We start from the raw sequence: 8,090 nt of genomic DNA on the forward strand, positions 1-8,090 counted from the left end.
TCTATTCCCAGATACTTCCCATCCTTTTCTCAATACTAACCTATTTGGAGAAATGCCCTTTGCTTCACTCTGACATAGCTCCCTACTAGTCAGACCATGGATACTCTGAGAAATACCACCTTTAGTTTATTTCCCTTCTGTATCACTTTTTCTTCATTCTAAAAGCTCATTCACTGACTGCGAGGATTCCTTCAAGTCACATCCCCTAGAATTATTCCCCATCTGCTCTTTCAACCTTGCTTCCCATCTGCATTTCCCAAGCCAAGGCATAGGGCTGCCAGGTACTAAGACCCTGGGTTGGTGACACTCACCACCATTTTTTGTAAGACTCTGTTGATGTCACACCAAGTAAACCATACGCAATATATCCACCAGAGGGGAAGATACCAAAGATGTAGAAAAAATGTCTTAGCCCTTACTAATACTGGGAAAAAGATTACCAAGAGGACATCAATAGCCACCAACACATCCTACTCTCCCATCTGTATAAAATCTTTATGAGTCATTTATACATGAATTGAGGCATCTGAAATAGGCATTAGTAGGAAACAAACAGGATTTCATAAGTGAGATTCAATAATGGATTCCATCTTTACCATCTTTCAATTTACTGAAAAATGTAGAGAATATAAGATCCCATTGTGCTTATTGTTTATTGATTACAAAAAGAAAATTTGATTCAGTAAAAACAAAACCCAGCTTGGTTTTAAAATAAACTCTTATAGAAAGGTGTTTCCTATTAGTATTTACAGATCACTCGGTATTCCTTGGAATATGTAGCAATAGAAATAAATAACCCTGTTTAATTAGTCTCTGTTAATAAACAAGGAGATATATGGTCACCAAAGTCGGTCAGTCAATAAACATTTATGCCCGGCGCTGTGTTAAAGTGCTAGGCATGCAAAGAAAGGCAAAAGTCAGTTCACTGTCTAATGAGGAGACAACACGAAAACAACTAGGTACAAACAAGACATGTACAGGATAAATTGGAAATAATCGACAGATGGAAGGCACAGAGGGGGCTTGGAGAAAGGCTTCCTCTAGAAGATGGGATTTTGTCTGGGACTTGAAGGAAGTGAGGGAAGCACTGTGATAGAGGAGATCCATTTGAGAGCCCATCCAGATCTGGGAGACATTCCCTATGAATGATGAGGTCCCCCGGGTTCTCCTCTTTGTGGATGATATTGTGCTGATTGGACCAAGCACCAAGACATTGTAGAGCCTCCTGGGAGAGACATGTAATCACTCAAAGGACTTTGGCCTGTCTACTCACACAGGAAGGATCAAGTGGATAAAAAATGGCTATTCCCCGGATTTCAACATGAATTCGAATGTGTGTCCTATGGAGCTTTTGAATACTCTGTGTGTCCAGCATAGACATTAGAGATGGACAGTGAGCTGAGCTCAAATTTAAAAGGGGAAAGGGAAAGCAAAGGCTCATCTTTTGATACTAACAGCTACTATTCAGCAGCAAAATGCAGATTATCACTCCTTCAGAAGAACTAACCATTATCAAGCAATAAATATTAAGCCCCTACTATGTGCCTGCCAGGCACTGTGCTGAGCACTGTGAATACAAAAAGAGGCAAAAGACAGTCATTGCCCTTAAGGAGCTCCCATTACATTGGGAGAGGTAAGATGATCACACAGAGGGATTCATGGTGGGTGTTAGCAGGTTGCAACATATAATAATTGAGGAACTCTGAAGAACAAGAATAAAGGATATCACCAAAGAATTGATGTCATGGCAGGAAGAAAAGATGGGCTGAGAGTGAGGGAATGTAGACAGCCAATGTGTTCCAGTGATACCTTCATGATATCAGGAGAAAAAGAAAGGCCTTGTGCACATGAGGTAGACCTCCTATGGTAAACTTTTGGGAGAAGATAGTCCAAAGTCATTCAGAATTGGCAGTCATGGATGGGTTGTGACCTGAATCAATGGAAGCAGCTCCCAAATCAATGAGATGGCAGACATATTTGAATATTGGAGTACTGTTATACCAGAGATAGAAGGCAAAAGGTGGTTTTTATAAACTATAGCCAGATTTGTTTTTGCAGCTGGCCAAATGCTAGTTATTCTGACATTCACTTGGTAAAATGGGGATACCTAGTTGATGTTGGTCATCTCTAGAAAGTAAAAAACCCATCTTTATTCTTCTTCACAAATAAAAGGAGAGCATGACTTTGTAGTCATATATTTTGAATAAATGGACAAATGATAAGCATTTATTACATGTGAAGCACTGTAAAAGGAGCTAGGGATGTAAATACAAAATCCCTACATTCAAGGAGCATATGAAAATAGAGAGACAAGCAGTCAATAAACATTTTTTAAGCATCTACTATATGCCAGGTAGTTATGCTAAGCTCTGGGAATACAAAGAAAGGCAAAAGACAGTCCCTGATCTCAAGAATCTCATATTCAAATGGGGGGAACAACATGTAAACAACTACAGGATATACAGGATAAGTTGAAGATAATCAATAGAGAGAAGGCACTAGAATTGAGGTTGATCAGGAAAGGCTTAAGGAAGCCAGGGGGACCAAGAGGAGAGGATGAGGAGGGAGTATATTCCAGGCATGGGGAACAGACAGTGAAAAGGCCTGGCATCAGGAAATGGAATGTCTTGTTTGAACAGCAAAGAAGCCAGTATCCCTGGATCGAAGAGTATGTGAGGGTTATGAAGGGCTTTGAATGCCAAACAGAGAATTTTTATATTTGATCTTGGAGGTGATAGGGAGCCAGTGGAGTTGAGAGAGTTTGAGGGTGACATAATCAGACTTGCATTTTAGAAAGATCACTTTGACAGCTAAGTAGAAGATAAATTGTAGTAGGGAGAGACTTGAGGCAGGCAGATTAACCAGCATGCTATTGCAAAAGTCCAGGTGTACAGTGATAAGAGCCTGTACCAATGCGATGGCCATGTCAAAGGAGAGAAGGAGGCCCATACAAGGCATGTAACAAAGGCAAAATTGACAGGCTTTGGAAACAGATAGCAAGGGAATGAGAAAGAGTGAGAAGTCGATGATGACACCTAGATTGTGAGTCTAAATGACTGGGGGGATGGTAGTACCTTCAACAATAATAATGAAATTTGTTAAAGGGAATTTGGGGGGGACAATGGAATGAGTTCAGTTTTTACATGTTAAGTGTAAGATGTCTATGGGACAGCCAATTGAAGAGGTCTAATAAGTGGTTGGAGATTCAAGACCAGAGATCAACTGAGAAATTGTTGTTGTTGTTGCTGTTGTTGTCATCATCATTGTTGTTGTTCAGTCATTTCAGTCATGTCCAACTTCTCATGAGCCCATTTGGGGTTTTCTTGGCAAAGGTACTGGAGTGGTTTGCCCTTTCCTTCTCCAGCTCATTTTACAGATGAGGAAACTGAGGCAAACAGGATTAAGTAACTTGCTCAGAATCACACAGATAGTAAGTGTCTGAGACTGGATTTGAACTCAGAAAGATGAGTCCAGGCATGGAACTTTATCCACATAAGTAAACTTGAAAATCATCAGCATAGATATGATCATTGAATCCATGGTAGCTGATGAGATGATAAAACAAAATAGAGGGAGACATAAGCATGTTTGTAGGCATTAGGTAAGAAGCCAGTAGATAGGGAACGAATGAAGATAAGTGAGAGAGTGGAAATGATAGAGGAGAAAATCTACTAGAGAAGATAGAATGGAATGGGATCATTTATACATGTAAAGCCATTTGCCTTGGTCATGAGAAGAGCCATCTCATCATGTGCGACAGATGAAAAAGACGGAAGCAGGAGGCATCTGAATAGAGAAGGAGGGAAGAAGAGGAAGCTCTTGGCAAATAGCCTCAATGTTTTCAGTGAAATATGAGGCAAGGTTCTCAGCTGAGAGGATGGTGGGAGGGAGAGCTATGAGTGATTGGAAGAGGGATGGAAAGGTTTAGAAAAGTATTGTGGTGAGTGGGAAAGGGAATGAGCATTTATTAAGTACTGATTATGTACTTACAAATATTACCTCATTTGATCCTTACAACAACCCCATGAGATAGGTGTGATTATTATTTTCAGTTGTAGAAACTGAGGCAGATAGAGGTTAAGTGACTTACAAAGGGTCATACAGCTGGTAAGTGTCTGAGTCCACATTTGAACTCAGGTCTTCCTGACTCCAGGTCTGGCATTCTATCCATGATACCACCTAGCTGGGGTAGTGAGTCTATTAGGGAGGCGTGAAAGGATTGCTTTGCTACTGAAAGGTCTCAGTTGAGATTACGTAACATAAATTTATAGTCGATTCATTAAGCAGGGTTTTGCGATTTTCTCCAGCTTAGTTCATTAGCATGTTAGTATGAGTGAAGGCAGTGGGTGGTGAGAGAAATCCTAGCTTGAGACTTGGTAGGGCAAGATAGGTCATAAGATTTGGGGGTGGGACTCAAGAGTAGAGGACACTGTAAGTTAAACTAGTTCACTAAAGGACCAAGAGGAGGAAGGAAGGAGAATGTAGCCAGTGCAGTAGTGATGGCCTGGGAAAGAACTAAAGGGTTAAGTCATCAGAGGACATAGTGAGGATGAAGAACAGGGTTTGGGGTTGCAAGGCAGAGGCAGAGGTAGAATGACAACAGGTTGTGATCAGAGAAGGGAATTTCAGAGTTCATGAACATGAAAGTGGTGCATTTGTAGGTGATGGCAAGATAAGAGCATGACCATTTTTGTGTATAGCTGAGGTGGGGCGGAGGAGAAGGTCATGAGAAATAAACGAGCTGAGGAATTGTAAGGTTGAGCTGTTTATGTTTGTTGAAGTCCCCCAGTAGGAGAGCAGGAGTTGGAGAGGAGAGACGAGACTATGAGCCAGGTGCTAAACTCATTGAGGAAAGAAGGGAGTGTCCTATAGTTCAGTAGACAACAATTACAAAGTAATCTAACTTCCCTATCTCAACCAGTGGGAAATGAGTGAAAGTGCAACCAGGGCAGGATGGATTGATCAGGGAAGCTATGTCATCAGGAGAGAGCAAGGTCACAATGAGAGCCAGCATGAAAGGAGTGGAAAAGGAAATGATTTAAGATGAAAGCAAGTTAGTTACCTATTGAGGGGAGCAAATATTACAGAGAGGGCAGTGGAAGGGATGAGTAGTTTTAGAGTGCAACATTGGGGGAGGGGTTGAGTTGAGGAGGATGGGAATAATAAGGGATGATAATAGGGGAGGAGGCAGTAGACAATGAAGAACAAGGTTTGTATAGTGATGTCCAAGGGGTTCAGGATCGCTGGGATGAAGAGGTTATGACCAGATGGGAGCTTGTAAATCATTGCCAAATGAGTTCAGAAGGGTTAAAGGTTATGCCTCAGGGTAGTATCCTCAAAGCAGCTAGGAGGCACAATGGATAGAGCACTGGGCTTAGAATCAGGAAGACTCATCTTCCTGAGTTCAAATCTGGCCTCAGACACTTACTAGCTGTGTGACCTTGGGCAAGTCCCTTAACCCTGTCTGCCTTAGTTTCCTCATCTGTAAAATGAGCTGTAGAAGGAATTGGCAAACCACTCCAGTATCTTTGCCTAGAAAACCCCAAATGGGGTCACAGAGAGTCAGACACAACCAAAAATGACTGAAAAACAGCAAAGTATTCTCACAGGGTATTGAGTAGCTCAGGTGAGGAGACAATTAGAGAGAGAAGATAAAATAGCATTTCTATCCTATCCCTGCAAGAAAATCAGGCCAAGAGATAGGTGCAGAAAACAAAAAGGAATGGTATCTCCCTGCCTTGAGAAGCAGGAAGGATCCTCTATAAGAAGGAAGGGTCACCTGCATGGGGAAGAGGCCATCCCAGGGGAATGACATGTCTCTGCTCTTATGGCGGCAAGAAGACACCAGGCCAGGAGGCCCAACAAGATGGAATGGTGTATCTTCGATCCCCTGCTGACAGAAAGGGTCCCCTGCAAACAGGAAGAGGCCAGCCCAGAGAACCAGCACAAGTTGGAATGGCATCTCTCTGATCCAGCCCCTGTCGTACAATACATGTGGTGGCAGAGAGGAATATTTTGGTTTGCAAAGTTGTTTGTGATGTGATGCTAAGTGGAACTGTAGGTGGGGTTGACTGACACACCCCTTCAAGGAGTAATGGCAGCAGTGCTTTGATTATGGTTCCAGAGCAAGAAGCATTGAGAGGAAGAAGTATGTACAAGACACACAGGGTATCCCAAAAATCTTAGTGTAGTTTTAAGTTATAATCAACAAAACAACAAATCAAGCCCAGATATATGGCACCTGCCTATTTCCAAGGTGCAAATGCTCACAACGAAAATTTAACAATTGGCTTTTATGAGCCAGTATGAGCTGGCTCCAGCACGTTGCCACTCCCACATCTCCCTTCTTAGCAAAGAGAGTAAGTAAGCTTAGACAGCAGTTTCTGTGTTCTTTAGCCACTTTGTTGTAGTAACTTCTGTTCACAGCTGAACTTCTCTAAAAATGGTTGACAAAGTAATTCTTTACTTTGTCTACTTTGCATTTTAAGTCCACAACTTGTTTTAAGAGCTAGGTTGCAGCTGCTAGACATACAGTGCCTTCCCTTTTCTTCTTTTTTCTTTTCTCCTCTTTTCTTCCAATTTAGAATTGATTTTGACCTTTGCTCTACCCAGTCAATTCCACAGAGATAAATAATTCTGAAATGACTGGTAGGTCAGTAACCAGATACTTCCTGTCCATTATGATATAGTCTTTTTCATTTGGTGGTTGCATTTTTTTTGCTTACCACATATAGTGCCTTTCAATTCTCTTCTCAAATGAAATATTCATGGTATACAGCCATGAGGCTTCTGGGTAGTCAACAAGGCTTTGGCCTCTTTTGTTTCTTGATCCCAACTCAATTATTTTCCAATATAGTTTTCTCATTTCTTCCCTAATGCCTATCTTCACATCAAAACCCACAAGTATTAAGATATGTGTTATCTTACAGACCATTACCAAGGTGTTCATTGAGTATTTCTATGTTCTCATTCTCTGCAATCAGAGTTGTGCTACAGCCAGCTCAAACTGACTTACAGAGTTGACTGTTAAATTTTCAATGTGAGCATTGACATCTTGGAAATCAGAAAAAACTACAAATCAAAGACTGATTTCTTGTTTTATTGATTGTCTAGACTTAAAGTAATAGAGAAAATGTTAAAAATACAGTTAAAACTTAAAAGTGTGCCATATATACATTTTTTTGGAGAGTCAGTTATTAAACATTTACCAGTACACCCCTATCTACAACAGATGTTAACACACACACACACCACAGTTTTCTTCATGGTGTTTTTACACCTAAAATGAACATTGCAAAGTAATATTACTATGTGTTCCTTGAAATTATTTTCTCATAGGCCTGGGCACAATGTACAGCCAACCCTTTAATTTACCTGCCTAGGGAGAATCTGTTGTCCTTTCATTTGGCTGCCACTTCTTTGTCTTCTAGTTTTCTTCATGGTGAGGATGGGGTTAAGTTCTTAGAGTGGTGTATCCATTTGGGGGCATTGACAAAGTGACAAATTTAGAGTATCCACAGGCAAAGTAATTTTGTCTAAGAACTCTCTCTCTCTCTCTCTCTCTCTCTCTCTCTTTCTATCCATTTTACAGGTGAGGGAATTGAGGTCCAGGGAGTGACTTACCCAGGGTCACACAGCTACAAGGAAACAGAGCTGGTATCAGAACCCAAGTATCCCGATTACAAATCCAGTTCTCTTTCAAATACTATACTGCCTGTTCAGGAGCATGATTTTTTTTTTTGTTTGGATTATATAAGCAGAATTCATAGAGAAGGGACAAATGATCCTGTCATCTCCATTCTTGATCACTACAAGGATCCAAGGTCTGTTAAGCTAATAAAGGGTTTCTTTGATCACACTAGAGTTTGGGGGCTTCATTTACAAGCTCTGATGTGTCTAGGAGGACCACTTCCCTCTCTTTACACTGTGTAATACTCCTAATGAATAACAGATCAAGAGAATAACATGAAGAAATAAGAACTCTACATTCGGCTCCTGGGGGCCCCTTCACTAATTGGTGAGCTCTTCCTGGAACTTCCATTTGGAGAAGGGCCACAGATGAGGCATCCCCCACTCTTCTAACTTAGCCA

The sequence above is a fragment of the Vombatus ursinus genome, unplaced genomic scaffold (genome assembly GCF_900497805.2).
Source record: "Vombatus ursinus unplaced genomic scaffold, bare-nosed wombat genome assembly UNPS02014863.1, whole genome shotgun sequence".
Lineage (NCBI taxonomy): Eukaryota > Metazoa > Chordata > Mammalia > Diprotodontia > Vombatidae > Vombatus > Vombatus ursinus.